Raw genomic sequence first — 16,277 nt, 5'->3', positions numbered from 1 at the left:
ATTAAAATTAAACTATATCTGTCTAAGGAAAAAGTACATTTAAAATCAAATTATATTTTAAAATGCTGCTTGGAAAAAAACAAGACAATGAAAGTTTCTGCCACATGGAAGGCTAATCAGTGGTTGGTATCTGATATACATTCTTCATTGCTTATCACCAAATTCACTGAAATCTGTACATAGATCTTTTTTTTTCCTGTTTTGCATAGACTTATTGCATTTGAAGAAACCTAAATTTCTCCTGTTATTATCATAACCTTTGACCTCAGATATTTTATAACCAATTCACTCATCATTTCTTTAAAACAATATTCATGAACTTTTTACTGAGATAAATAAAATCAATTGATATAGACAACAGCACAGAAAGCCTAAGACATTTATTAGGGCAAGAAAAGTATTAGAAAATGTAATAGTATAAATCCTTTTTTAAAAATGTCCAAGTACCTCAACTAGGTTAAGTCAGCAAGGTATCCAAATTTTAATATAGGAACAAACTCATAGGCAATAATGGGCATTTGTTACATGGCTGGTAGACACAGTTAAAAGTGTAACAGCAGATTTGAATTTAAATAGGACAATATTTGGTCTATTCTCTATGTTCTGAGCTACCTCATCTTCCATATCTTCCACCCACAAGGTTTACAAATCACTCCATCTGTCTCATTTTGGGGGAAAGGGGAGGGGCAAAGGGGAGGGTAAGGAAGATGTTTAAGAAGTTGTTCTTGTGCGAATTATCTGTATCTCACATGATTTGCTCATGAATTTGGCTTGTGTGAGACTGAAGCAACTCCTGCTCCCCCTTCCCGACACAGGAGTGACTGCTTCCTTTCCTTTCTCTAGGTATATGCAGTTTCACAGCTCAAGCCCCAGCTGCTCTTTGTACACAACCCAGCTGAGGTTCATATCTTCAAGGCTTCAGTGGCATCCACTGAATAGTCCAAAATCCAGAATTACATGCAATTAACTTTCAACTACTGTGAGGAAGAGACGGAAGATTCAATTCACCATAATTTATGAGTTTTTCAACACAGCATGATGAAGTTTCAATAGACATCTTGGACTGATTTTCACTGGGGATGAAAGCAAAATTTCCTTAGGAAAGGGTAGATAAATTCTTAGGGATTGTGAATTACCTGCTATAGCTTGGTCCTATAGCTATTCTTTCAAGGAGAAAGCTGATGTTTTGGGTTTTGTTTGTTTGGTTTTTTGGTTTGGTTTTTTTCATGGGTGGATGAGCACAGAGATCTAAGCACATTTAGAATCTTATCCCAAATATTCCACTGGGTTATTTTTATGAAAAGAAATAACATCACTACCTATGGTGAGGAAAGAAAATTTGCCTACCTTAAAAATAGTTTTTAACCCAATGGGTTGATGAAAATATTCTGTAAATGTGATTAGGAAACATGTCCTGAGTTGTTATTTATATCTGCTGGGCTTAAATCGTACTTTTACTTTTCAAGCCTCAAAGAGAGCGTCAACGCCAAAATGTCTTTTTGCTTAAGAAAGAATTAAACCATTTACTCCTTTATTAATAAATTGCTACTATTCTGAAGAAACTGAATTTTAATTTGAAACCAGCTGTGGATGTTATCTTTTTTTTTTCAGTCTAGTGCTGACGCAAGGAATTAATCCATTCCTGTTCATTTTTATTTTCATTCTCATCAAAGTTCCCAATATCCTTGGGAGTGATTTGTTATTGAGAGACTGCTTCTTATGCTGTTCCTGCGACTTCTTGAGAAAGCCACATTAGGAGTTTCTGGGCAAGAACTAACCCTAAAAGCAGTGTCTATTCTAATTCTTAAAGTGGGCTGCACCAGCATTATCAGAATCTGTCTAACAACAAAACACAAACAAACCTTCAAGGGAATAAGGTAATTATACCAAAAAAAATGTCTACAACATTTTCTGTGGAGCAGCCAAATTACTATCCTAGGAAGACATGTCTATAACACTTGCTAAATCTTCCAATTATCATCATGTTGGGTACTTTTTTTATTATTTTTTTTAAGTACAGATTATATATTAGAAAGGATTCTGTCCTTAGCTCAGCCTACATATTGTAAGTGAAATCAGAGTATAACACAATTAGAAGCAATGGAGGTTTTACATAGTATCTTCTATATGTTGCCAGCCTGAAATATTCTTGTGACAAATATAATTATTCCTATGCTATTCTTTTTTATATGCTTTAATTTTGAGCTGTAAACATTAATTTTCCCAGCCTGTTGGCAGCTCCTTGCAGTTCTTTTTGCTACACATAACTTGCATCTTTAAAGTCTCAAGCCTTCAGCCACAACACATCATCAAAACATGCAAGACTACTGTTGATCCCACACATCTGGAAACCATAGCTTCAAGGCAAAAAAACAAAACCCAAACTAAGTGAAACAAACAAAAAACCACACAAAATATCACCCCACCAAAACCAACCAGAAATTCCCACTGCTGATTTTTATTTGGTCTTTCATAACATATGTTTAAGTAGCTTTATATGTCAGGATTGCATTGCTTACTTTGCAGTCCATTTCCATGTTTGATGTAGTATGCATAATACTGATTTAAACTGCCTTTCTATTAAGCAAACTAAAAAAAAAACTCAAAAAATTTTCTTTAGAGAAAAAAGGTGTTTTCTACAACTAAAACCTACTTTAACTTATGATAAGAATTATGATTTTTAGTTTGATTTTACAAATGAACTTTTTGTAAGAATAGGTATTTCCACCAAACTTATAAAAAACAGATGAGAAATCAACAGAAATCAGACAATTTCAATATCCTTTTTGGGGATTGTTTTGCAGTATATTATAGTCCTAGACTTTAAGATCAGGATGGCAAGAATATTTTAACTTCCACTGGCAAATGCTATCACTGAAGAGGAGGGGCACTGATCATCAGATGAAAGCCTTGCTCGTACTCCTGCAGCATTCTGCATTTCATGTCCACACATCACTGGTCAAATGTCTCTAGCAGTTTGGATTTAAGTACACTTCTGTGGAGTATTCTGATATAACATGGAAAGAGAGATGCTTGCAAATGGTCTGGCATGTGTTGGTCCATAAATAACCCTAAACCAGAGTTTCAATTGTAACCTGATCTGTCCAGAAAATATACACAAGCAGATATTTCTTCATTTTTTACTAAATAAACAAGCAGTTAAATAGCTCCTGACACCCCAATGCTTGGTAGAAATACAAGCAGAAGTAGTCTCTGCCACCAAAACCCATATATTTAGGTTATTATGTGGGGCAAGAGCCAACCTCCAAAACTAGTCAGCTTCCCCTCACTGTATTTATTCAGTAACATCATCCCAGCATTTGAGCTGGGAGCTTCTGCTGTGGCAGCAAACATGAATCCTTAAATAAGTCAGGCAAGGTTAATTACCAGTGTGTTTATGTATAAAGATGATCTGTGACAAGAAAGATTGAACACAGGTAAAACACTAGGTTGTTTGCTTAAGATTTTCATTGCTTTAGAAGCAATTTTGTATCTCATGACCACAGCTATCAGAGCACAGCTCTTTATTTTGTTTAAGAAGCCCGTTCACTCAATGTTACCTAATTTGATCAGAAATCAGCATCCACACAGCACATATTTTCCCCCTCACAGGCTATGTTGCTAGGCTGGGCAGTAACTGAATGCTCTCACATGCAGATGTATTGCAGACCCATAAAACATTACCACAATTTACTGAGCCTGGTGAGGGTGCTTTTGTTACAGTTTTTGTTTTAAATCCAGTACTGTGTCTGCCTCCTAGGGCCATGAAGTAAGTCTCTTTAAAAAGAACTGCAGATTTATTCTTCCACTTTGAATAAGTGAAAATGTGTTTTGTTGAAACCTCCTGAGAATAAATGGATTTCCTATAGAATCCCCTTTTGTTTATGGCTTTGATGAAAAGATTTGGCACTTGATGGTTCCCAGGCTATCCCCAGTTTAAAAAAGAAGAAATCAAGTGTGTTGAGTGTTAAAATGTTTTCAACTAACCTCAAAGCAAGTGTAATATAAAGGCATGCATCAGGGGTCAAATTAGTATGGAAGGGTAATGCTTCCTGTCTTGCTTCTTCAACATTTACACTCAGAATACTGTCCCATTTTGCTCTTAAAGCAGAGCTAAGTGCTGAACCTGTTCACACAGCCACCTGAAATCCAAACCTTTTCATCTTAGCGTTATCATCTACTACTTCTTCCATTTCAATTTCCTCTCAAAACTGTGCAGAAATTGTTGAGATTGCAGGCAAAGGCTAACTCCCTACAACAAGCCCTTTAACAGAAAGGACTGCAAATTGAAAGTTATTTGAACACAATGAACTTTCATTAGGTTATTAAACTCCTCGTAAGAGATTGTTTTATGTTCCACCAGCAAAGAGGTTCAGAAAAAAATTTCCAACAGAGAGCTATTTACACTATCAATACACAGAAGACACAATAAATTGACACTTCCGAAAGACTTAGTGTAGGAATGGTTAAGAGCAGTCCCAGTTTTTGGTGAGGAAACATTATTTACACTGAAGCAGAGAAATATTAAACAAATCTACATCAACTTTTGGGACAATAATAATTTTTCATCGGGAATAATTTTTGAATCAACAAGCCCTTTAACACATAATACGTCACGTGCAAATCTCAGAACTAACTATTCACATTTGGAATAGTCAGGACTTTTTCCATTATTTTGAGAAAATAAATACTTATAATTCTATACTAATTCATTGTAATTATAACATAGAACTTAGCTTGCCTCTTGTTTCACTGAACTTTTTATTAACATTCTTATAAATAGATATGACTCAGGTAAAATCCATCCTAACTAGCAAACATCCACTTGATTGAATCAACTGTCACTGACTGGTTAAAACATCATAGTTCAAAGTCATTGGTTTTACAGTCATTGCAAAAGTGCAAATGCTTTATAATTTCTTGTTAAAGCAAGTTTCTATAATTCAATTTTCCCCAACTCTATGTATAAAATAACTTCACCTTTCATATGCTTTGAGACACAGCCACACAACTGAGCTCAAAATAACTACTAAACTTCAAGAAATAAGCAAATTAAGCATAATTTCTAGTTCATGTGATCTCATTTCACTCTCATATCTCCTTGATACAGTTCAAACCTTCTGCCCAGAGACCACTATCAGCCCTCAAATTATGTGTAAAAGACGTGCAAAAAATAATCATGGCTGCAGTTTTACAGGCCCAGTTGATAATCAAAAGGACTTCATCCTTCCCTTCAGAGCGCTTGGGTTCCCATTGCTCCTTTCTGTGAATCACTGAGTCAGATATTGTGTAGAATAACTATTTCTTCAGCTCAGCTTCCTGTACTACCAAGTAAAATCAGCTCACAGGAAGGGCCAATATGCCAGTCCCAACACAGGCAAGTGATGCGAGTGGCACTTCTTTTTTACAGTGCCGTGAAAATGGTCCATAGTATAATTCTGTAAGATGCAGAAAGAGAAGAAAAGCAAGCCAACATCTTAAAGGTACAATGAATAACCCTATGAAGACATCAGGTCACTGTAAACAAGCATACCTTTTCATTTTGAAGCACAACTACAAGGGAAGCACAAGAGTCTGAAGAGAATAGTAGAATTGGTAAGTGATAAAGTGAATGCAACAGGGATTTTCAGTATTTGTTTCCACGCAAGAAACTATTGGTTTTCATCCTGGCAAGGGCAACACTGAAAGGTAATGTAGCAGAGGCTCATAAAACCCCCTGTACTGTGACAAAATGAGGTAAAAAAAAAATTCACTGCCTGTTTTAAAATATAGGTTAAAGAAAGATGAGACTAGGGTCAGAGTAGTCAAAATAAACCAAAATGAGGCTTCTTACAGTACAATATGTATGTAAGCTTGATGCCACCAAACTGTAACGACTCACATGTATGTTTATTCTTGTGCTTAATTGTTTGGCTGGTTTTTATTTGGTGATTTTTGGTAGGTTTTTGTTCATTTGGGTTTTTTTTTTTCCTCCAATAATTTGTGCAAGAAAATTAATTTAATTCAAAACGACTTCCTGTGCTTTGGGTGGTTTCTGAACCATGTGTTTTCCTAATCTGTAAGAGTGTTCAACTCCACCACCACTATGCTCTTCTCTGATACTTTTCCATAGTAAAATTATTAGGGAGTGCAGAAAAAGCTTAGCACAGCTCTGACTGGTCTGAAACATCACTCACTGTTGGCAGACCTATGCATAAAAAAGTGCATTTTCTCAGGAGGACATCCCCAAATCTGAAAATCAACAAGCTAAAAGTTATTTACTGAAGAAAAGCTCTTATAGAATATTAATTATTTGCATCATCTTAGCAAAAAATTATTAGTAATGACTCCTTTTTCTTCTTTGTTTTCTATTACCATTTGCTCTTAATTATATATAAAAAAATGCCTCTTCCTAATGCAACTTGAAATGAGGGGCATATCAGATGCCCCATATTGAAAAAGGAGTACACTAAATGCCTAGATGACATTTCTCACTTTGATGAGCTTGGAATCTCTTTTTTATGCTTGCAGACCACCCCCTCTCCCACCATTTTCCCCATCCCTCTCCTCCCCAAAATTTAATTGAAACTGGGAACAATCCAGAGATTTGCTTCAAAAGCACATCCCTTATTTGAAATGCTAGACCAGTTCAATGTGCCATCAGCATCAGGACTATTATAAGACTGTAAAAAAATAAGGAAAGAATTTAGAGGGTATAAAACTGTATTTTTAAAATAATAATTTGACTTCAAATAACAATTGGACTTTTAAATAACGACTTAGATACTCAAGAAAACACGTCACTTCTGTTCTGTTGTCTCATTTTTACATTTTATGTTCAAACAGTCATGAAGCAAAACAGGGAGCAGGCTTATTCTGGCGACACATGAAAATATCTCAGCAAATAAAGTCGGGAATACAAGCACTGCCCCTTTAGGAATCTTTTTTACCTGTGGTAGCAAAAGAGTGCAAGTAGGAGTGCAAGTCTCCCTCCGCATCGTCCCAGTGTCACAGAGGACACAGACAAGCATAAACACAAGGTGAACTTTTCAGTTCATGCATTCTTTTATGTTTTGCATTAAGGTTAATGTTTTAAAGAAAATGGAATAGAAATGTTTTTTTCTAAACTTTAAACCAGTACTGAGTAATATCTCAATCTGTGTACCTGCTTAACCATGGTCTGAAAGTATCTGTCAGTATAGCTTTAAACACTGTTTAACAAATATTGCCTTCATGAATCAGGCTTGTAGCCAGAATATTTTATCTACCACTGACTAAAATTGAATATTTCTGAGGAAGGTACAAACTGGATACTTACAGAATAATATGTTCACAAGACAACTTTCCCTGAGCCCCATTAATATTTCAGCACTTAAAATTTAATCCATTTCTGCTCTGTTCCCCTTTGCCAAGTACCTCTGGCACTTTCATACTTGAGTGTGAGCTAAAGCAAAGCTACCGGCTACTTTCGGGATTGTGTTTCCAGTCTCTAAGGAAAAGACTTGGGGAAAAAAATGCAAGAAATGCTTGCAAATAACTCTTAGTTTGTTGCACTAGCAGCACACCTGCTTGGGGACCATCAGCCACCATACCAAATTAGTATTTTTTGGCATCCCATCTCTTCTGCCTCCTTTTTGCTGTTGCTTTTTCTCACCTAAGGAGAGTACCATATCAACCGAACTTAAAAAATTAAATCCCATTATATCTTTTTGCCCTTCACGCTGTTCTTGTCTCCTCTTTCTCCATTTGGTTCTGGATATCAACTTGACAAAGCAGCAGCTGCATACACTAGCTGAAAACATTTCTGTTGTAATTGATCTGAGACATAATAACTATACTAATGTTCTCATTTGCAGTGCTCTCATCAGAGGTTCAGGCACAAAAAGACTTTTACAATTTTACAGGCGAATTCCCTTCAATCTTGGTGTAACTTTCCAAGTGGCTTCTGAGAAGTCAGTCTGTACATTCACTGAGGTGAGTCCAGTAGTCATACGGGAAGGAGAAACATCAAAACAAAAGAACAAAATGAACACAGATATCCCATATGGCAGGAATTCTCCTGGGATATGTCCCAATACAACAACACAGAAAAAGCATGATAACCTCAAGTTTTAACAGTCCCAAAATGTAAATTGCTGCTTGTAATCAACTTCCTGCTCATTGATATAAGGCTTTCCAGGCAGTTCTTAGGTTTTGTCATCCTGGGCCTACTGCATGTGTAAGACATAATAAAAGCAATTTTCTTCTAAAATCACTCCAGTGACTTTAATACATTCTTTATTTTGTTACATATATCATTAAACACAGGTACTGCTCATCCTGTGTGGGCATTTACCTGCTTAAAATATTATAGCTATAGGCTAATTATCAGACTACTTCTGTATCACTCAAGTCTGCAGTCATTACACACAGCTGTCATGGCAGAACAAGTCCAAGACACTAAGTGTGATGGTATTATTCTTGTTCACCTCTACCAGGATAAAAAGTCCAAACAACAGAAATGCTGGCAATTTTGGGATATTACAGAGAGTCAGTATGCTCAGGAGTGGCAGCAAAGCCCCTGTTTTCTCTATTTTGAAGCCACCTCTCCCTCTGACTGTGCACATCACAATCCTACCTGAAGGCACTGACAGGATGGCCAGGGACAGCCCCTCTGATGAAGACATTCACTTCAGCAACACGGAATCAGCTCCACTGTCAAAGAAAACGGGCCGGGTTCACTCTCGGAAAACCTACACCACTGCCTAGGCCTCCTTGTCCTGACATGAAAGAGAAGTGCCACAGCTGGTTAAATAATTCTGCTCAGAAGATTAAGTACGTAAGGCGGCTGTCATGCTTCCCGTTGTCCTGATAGCCATGCACTTTACAAAAGATGCCAAGTGCTATTGCAAACACAGTTTGTACTTCCGTGACAGTAAGTGCTTCTCTGTGTCTTTTCATTGCCACAGACCAGTGCTTTTGATCCATCAGCAGTTCTCAGGGCACATTCCCAAGGGAAATTCTTTGAAATGTACCTTTATTTTGATCATTGACCTCAAGCTGGTCTGCACCGCAAGCACTAGTGCAAAGAGCTGCAGTTGCTTTGTGCAGAACTTTATCTGATTACCAGATTTCAAAGAACCTAAAGCAGGCTAATCCACCACATAAAAGAGTCAAACTATTTTTAATGCACGTTTTCTCTTTTAAACTTAACAAGCAACCTAAAATTCAGACCACAGTTTAGCACGGCTTTTTTTTGTCCCAGAGCCAGTCTGCTACAGTTTATCACAGAGGATCATGTTGTATTAAGAATATTATTCAAGAGATAATAGAGCATTAGAAATACTTAGGAAAAATCAAACATACATACAGATCCAAGAAATAAACCCCCAAAAACACATGCAGAAAATGAACATGTCACAGCTTAATCTATTCATAAAAATTAGCTGTTATTACTTTATTCTGATACTACTAATATATCTTGCAAAGACATCAGGATTTTACATTTTGTTCAAATTAATGACTAACAAAGACTTCATGTAAAGACTAATTCATTTGTCTACTATATTTGACACAAGAGTTGCTTCATGTTAAGTTGTGTGAATTTTTTTCACATAACATCTGCAACACTTAAAAAAAGAAAATGCTTATAGTATATTGAGAGCCCCAGCTGTTGTGGGAATGAAGAAATCCTAATGATATCAGAAAGCAGGAATTATATTTCATTCATCCTTTTTGCCATGGTGAAAAGTCAGTCAACATGATCCAGATGTTTGTTCTGAGTCTTAGAGAATGTCTATGTGGTAATTATTGTGTGAGACACAAGCATTTTCTTTATAGTGCTGAAATAATTGATTTAACCCAGAGTAAAGAATTCAGAAATATAGCAGCCCTCTTCCATTATTTTCAGAATAGAGGACATGGTTTAACATTTTTTTCATATTTTGATACTTAGCATGAAGTTTCAGCAAATTTTCCAGTGGCCAGAAAAAACCAAAAGGATAACGATAAATAAATAATGAAGTATTAGAATGGCAAGTTAGATTTTCTACCAAGTTGAATGAAATTCTGGTTTTTGGTATTATATGTCATTTTTCACTAAAGTTACAACAATCTTTTGTAATTATTTTCAGTTCTATGTGAGAATCATTCTACTATTTTTAATGGGGTGAAAATTTGAAGACTGGAGTGCAAAACATATTGCAACTACCCAAAATATTTTTTTTCCCTTTTAAACCTGGTGCACTTACTTGCATTAAACCCAATATATCTGAGCTCATAAATTTCCCAATTCCAGCCCCACGAGTGTTTATGAATATGGAGGAATTGAGCGCCAAGGGAGAAGAGAACTCTCTCACCACAGACCCAACACAAGACCACTGAGGTGATGAGCTATGAAAGCACACTGGTCCTCTAGACCAGCTTAGGCTTTTGCAAATACACCAGAATTTAAATCAGTCACCAATACTGACATTTAGGCTGACAAAGATTTAACACCACTACTCTCAGAAGCATCAGGTGAAGGGACAACTATTCCTGTGTACCAGAAAAGAGAGAGGTAAACAGCTATACTTGCACTTGTATACAAGTTTCCATCATTACATTTTAGTAGACTGATAGAGTGTATGTTTATACCACATTCCCTTTCTTAATATTTTACAATACCAGCTGTGAGAAAAAAAATTGATGATCAATGCCTCTGTGACACAGACAACCATCACATTGCACAGCCCATGCAAAGTCAACATTAGCATAAAAACAATTATACGTGCAAAATTATTGGAGCTCCTGAGGCAGGAAAAAACGCAATACTGTAATAGGCCTGCTTCCCCTTGAAGAGGCTTAGGATAAAATGGAACTTACTCAACTGGAGGAGCCAGGCAAATCTACTAAGTGAAGTACCCAGGGAATGCTCTGGCCTTGCCTCTCTTTGCTTTAATCTCCTTGCTGTTGCCTTAACATCATAGGCATAAATTAAAAGCCTTTTTATTATGATTATTTATTTAAATGAAAGTGGCAGTGATAGCTACAAAACTATCCCACTCCCAATAGTGGACAGTTGACTGTGATGTCTATAAAGTCTTCTCAGCTTCAGCATAGTGACAATACAATGCAAATAATTAATGCAACCCAGCAGGGTGATGCTAATCTTATATGCAACATCTGACATCAAAGCCTACACCAGTTGGAAAAAAATAATGTGAGTCATAAAAAGAATAAATTTACAGCTGCAGTTAACTAAGTCCTTATTGACAAATACTGTTTGCTGTTTGTGCACCTTTATTATGCACCAGATAGAAATTAGTCAGAAATGCTGGTCTTTGGATGCTATGTAAATAAACGTGTTTGCATTCGCTGTTTATTTGTAATGCATAATTTATTGCCAAATGCTTCAGATCCAAAAAAGCTGCAATGGTGTTTGCTCACATTCAACTTACAGTATTGGACTTAACCACATTTCTGCAAAGCCAGACACACACCTGAATTCCTCTGGAAAGAGGTAGCAAACATACTACAAAACTTAAAAGCCACTCAAACAGGTCCTGCTGAAACTTCCCTAAGGTGATCAGGAAAATACAAACTACAGTGAAGCTTTAATTTCTATCACCCACCACATTAATGTATTAGCAGTGAAAGGTGCTCTCCTAGGAAGACAGACAATGTCTGACCTCTTTTTTGGTACCAAAAATCTGTAACACTACACTCAGGTTTAGCTGGGGGCTGGGTAGGAATTCAGGAAGCTGTCTGGAGGTTCACAACTCAGCTAAGATGAAGAATATTTCAGAGAAATAGCTAAAAAATAGATGAAATTCCAACAATAAATTCCATTAAGAAGTTGGAACAACAATTTTCTTTGCAAAAAAATGTTTCCGAATAAACTTCTAAAAAGGAAAGGCAGGCAAACAAAACACATTAGAGTCAAATACTATTTATTTTTGAGGTATTCAAGAAAATGTTGAACTCTTCCTTGACTAATGATTTCTCCAGAGCTTCTTAGATGAGGAAAAATTTGGGTTAAATTTCTTGTTATTTACATAAAATCCAGTCTCTAACAGTCCATGCATATGCATAAGATAAAGAATGAAGGGCAAAAAACCAAAAATATTGTAAACAAAACCCAATACTTAAAATTACCTAAATTACTAAATTGTCCAAATTATTCTAGACATTTCTAATATTTTTATGGAGAATAGAAGCAACAAGAACATGTCAGCTGGCTAGAAGAGTGAAATTTCTAAATAAATTATTTATGCAAATACTTACAGTCAGCAGCTAGCATATCAAGACAAACTTCTCTGTCATGATAAAATACCAATTTTATATTTATTTATTTATCTAAGTGTTAAAGTAGCAGTGAAGGACCCTGGGTGGCTACAATTGTGTCAATGAATGTACTTGTCTAGTTTTGAAATAATCTCTCTTCAGACAATAGAAAGAAATACTTCTGGATAAAAACTAACTTTTTTTGCCATGAAGAAGGCATCTTAAACAGGTAAGAAGAATCACACTCTAAAGTTCTCACTTCCTTTTCAAAGATTTTTTTCAAGAATTTGATGAGAAGATAATGAGCAGGCACCTACATCAGGAAACTCCTCTGCCCTATTTCTGACAAAGCCCCTAGGGTTGGAGTCACTCCAGCTCTTAGGTGCAAGGTTCAAACCATTATACTTTGGGTTTTTTTACCCCAATATACAAACAAGCAATTTCAGTGCCACTACAAACACCTTGTATCTTGTTTCTCTCACCAGAAGTGGAAAAGATATAAAGCTAAAAAGGTAGAGCATGACAAGTTTGTCCAGAACACTTTACAACAGAATAAAAACTTCCCAGAAAAATAGGACTCTCTCCTATCTTTTCCTCCCTGTTAAAAGATCCATAGTAACCTCCAATTATTCTGCCACAAGAGTTATCTGGAAGTTTAGAAAACTGTACGTATTGCAAAATGGAGATTCTGTTTCAGCACATAAAACCATCTCTAGAATGAAAGAAGTTAGGCATCTACTTATGTTAACAAAATTCCCCAAACAAATATCGACACAAGTGAAGGTAAGTCTTCATACGTGTTTAGCTTTGCAAGAGCCTGGGGAAAAAGAGAAGCATGTTTTGTGCTAAACTAAAGATATCACATTGTGTTTTTGGGGAAATCTTCCCCCAGATTGCCCATTCTGACTGCTAATATATGGCCAACATATCTTGACAGGAAGAGAGGTCAAGGAAAGAAAATGTGTGACATTTAGGCTCAAAGTGCAGCAAGTTCCTTTTTCACTCCAATGGAACAGAAATTCATCAGGATCATTATCTTGTGTCTCATATTCTTGAGGCTACCAACAGATAAACCTCATTTTCCTTGTTTAGTTTATTTATTCAGCCTCTCCTATAGACCAGTAGGCACACAGGAAAGTCAGGGAAGGTGCATGGCCACAGTGAACTGAGTCTTTGTGAATCCAGAGCTGTTGTTATATTCAGCATAGTTGTGAAGGTCATGTACCACAGCCTGACAGTTTGGACCATGGAAACCACCATCCTAGCCCTTCATTATAAACACCACAGTTATCAAATATAGCCAGCACTGAAGTTCACAACAGACCACAAAATGATAGTTTCTGCAAAAGTCATAGTGGCCCTCCATTTCCACTCACACCTGGTTTTGATCAAAATATTTGCAAGCATTTTTGGCTACTTGAAGCCATGTACTGGAGATGATACTATACACAGCTCCCAGTCCTGGAACTGGGGACCACAGAAGCACCAGCCCTGCCAGCACTGCACTCCCCAACTACTTTCCCACACTCCTAGCTGTGTTCTGATATAAATAATTTTTTCCTCCCCTCATTCACATAAGACAAGGAATTCTGCATTTGAAAGTCCAAGGAATAGTTGGTCATGATAAGTCAACTATCAAGGACAGTAAAGAAAGAAATACTAAGCAATAAGAAAGTGAAATAAGCTGGGCTAAAATAAGCCAACTCACTAAAATCTAGACATGTTTGCTACAAATCTATTTTGACTAATCTCAGGACCTTGACAGCCTCTGTCCTGCCAAGGCACTGGTTCTTTTCTCATCTAATGACCCAGTTGGAGCTTCATGGGTAACCACAGGTCTTCTTGTGACTTAGTTGCACAGAAAAGAAATCTACATTTTCACCTATGTCAATCCACTGTTTGTATGTTGAGTGGGCAGTGCCAAATGCTTACATTCAGGAGGACAGCATTAGGCACAGCTGACCTCAAAGCTGACCTCAACACTATTTTAAAAGTTAGAAGCTTAGTAGTGTTTTCTCTCATATGCATTTTGACACTTCCTAATTAAAGGAAGGTAAAAATAAGTAAAAAAAAATTGAAATTACCTCTGGTGGTTTTTAAACTGTGTTCTATTTTACTGTTGCAAAAGCTTTTGAAGTTTGATTCCTAGTGACATACATCACTGACTCCTGCAAGACTTTGCAAAACAAGGCAATAAATTTCTGTTTTCCAAGACTAATTAAAATTGTAACAGCATCACATAGGATTGTAGATGACTTTTCATACAAATTATTGGAAAGCTGATTTTTGTTCCATAGAATATATAACCATATCATTATAATTTATTAGAGCATGGAGGTGGAGGGCAAATCATACCCCACTTCATCATTCTGCTGTTTCAAGGGGCTAAACAATCTTTTTAAACCCCTTTGGTAGAAAAAGCAATAGAAGGCAAATACAAAAGCATCTCTATACAAGAGGGGAGATGCTTGATTAGGAAGCAGATTGAACAAGCTTTGTTCTTATATTCTTCTCAGTATAACACCCATATATGTACCTACTCTGCACCTTATGTTAAAAGCAGGAAAAAAATCCATAGTTCTGAACCTAATTGAACCATTTTAAAAAGGAGCAACAATCCAGGCAATTATTATCTTATTAATGAACAGATTGGTTGAAGGATAGTGAGAAGTACTAACTCAACAAAACTCAATACTCTCTCCATTTACTTAGAAATACATATTATCTTTATTGCTCACCATTAAACAATCCCCCCAAATGCCCTAGGAATTTACTCTTTGTAATTTGATTGTCTGAAGTGTTTTCTTTAGATATTTAAAATAAAATATTCATCCAAATTTCAATATTAAACAATCAAAACATTTTCTTCAATTAAAAACATTTTTTGCCAATTTGTCTCATTTAAATAGTATTGAAGCAATGCTTTGTAAATAGTTTTTCTTGGCATCCTTGTCATATGGCTATGGTGTTCAAAATGTAATGACATTATGCAACTTTAAAACAGAGGAATTTATTTTGCCTAATACATGAGTCAGTAGATATATCTCAAGACAATGGTTGAAATGATTGAACTTGAACAAGAAACCATTTGCAGTTTTCAACTGTGATTTATTGCATACTTCTAAAATACTGTCAGACATATCATTCCAAGTACCTGATGCTGTACATAACATGGAACATCAAATCTGTGGAGGTAGAAATCCTTTCTTTGTATAACAGGAGCAGCTTAGAAATATTCATTTAACAGGCTCCAAACCATTATGTTTGTTCCTATGCTTAACCAGTAACTCACACAAAAAATCCCTATTGAGCAGTAAAAGGATCCTGGCAGTAGTAAAGGAGAGGCAGGAGGTATGCAGAAACACTGTTTTAATCACCCACTTATTTGCATTTACCTCCTTTTAGAAAGCCACAGTTAGTGGTACCAGTTTAGAAGTAGCATAAAGATATTCAGGCAACTTGACCACACCAGTCTGAAAGTTGCATATTCAGAGATCTCATTTGGCTCTTACATCTGTGATACCTATATTTTTGAAGAGGTTAAAGAAGTGGCTGAAATTCTTTCTGTACAAAGAACTTCTGGGCTTGCCTGTAACTGCCCAAACCTTGGCAAAGCTAAACAAAGAGCATAGACACAAGCCCTGCCAAGAAATCTGAAGGTGATTCCCTTCCTTGCCAGTTTTTCTCAGCCTATCATTGTTCTTTTTCCCCCTTATCATTCTCATTAGCATTCTTAAAAAAAAAAAAAACAAACAAAAAAACCAAACAAAAAAAAAACAAACCAAGAATCCACCCCCATCAATTCTCTACCTAAATCACTCATATCTGGAGAAAGGAGGGGCATTCTCTACACCAGAAACACCTCCACTGGAGCACCTGGCTAAGGAACAAAACATGGCTTTAAATTCCCATCTCTGCTGAAGGTGGCAGAACAGGAAAAGTAAACTCAGTGGGTTTACAGGGGTCTCTGGCATTATTCTCCACAGAATTAGCTCTTGTGTGGAAAAAGTACTTCATTGAAAATGAAAAAGAAAGACATTGCAAGTCATTTTATA

The 16,277-nt window shown here is 36.3% G+C and overlaps 1 long non-coding RNA gene across 5 annotated transcripts in view; it reads left to right on the top strand.

The window, feature by feature from the left end:
• The window catches only part of LOC110478227 (uncharacterized), a 219,875-nt gene that overhangs the window by 185,071 nt on the left and 18,527 nt on the right, over positions 1–16,277 (top strand). For all 5 annotated transcript variants that reach the window (XR_014955140.1, XR_014955139.1, XR_014955138.1 and 2 more), the window contains one exon: positions 1–16,277. This exon is cut by the window's left edge and continues 19,119 nt beyond it; it is cut by the window's right edge and continues 18,527 nt beyond it. This is a non-coding gene — a long non-coding RNA (uncharacterized LOC110478227).

This window comes from Lonchura striata, chromosome 4 (genome assembly GCF_050655825.1).
Source record: "Lonchura striata isolate lonStrDom1 chromosome 4, ASM5065582v1, whole genome shotgun sequence".
Lineage (NCBI taxonomy): Eukaryota > Metazoa > Chordata > Aves > Passeriformes > Estrildidae > Lonchura > Lonchura striata.
This window is presented reverse-complemented; position numbering and strand designations above follow the sequence as displayed.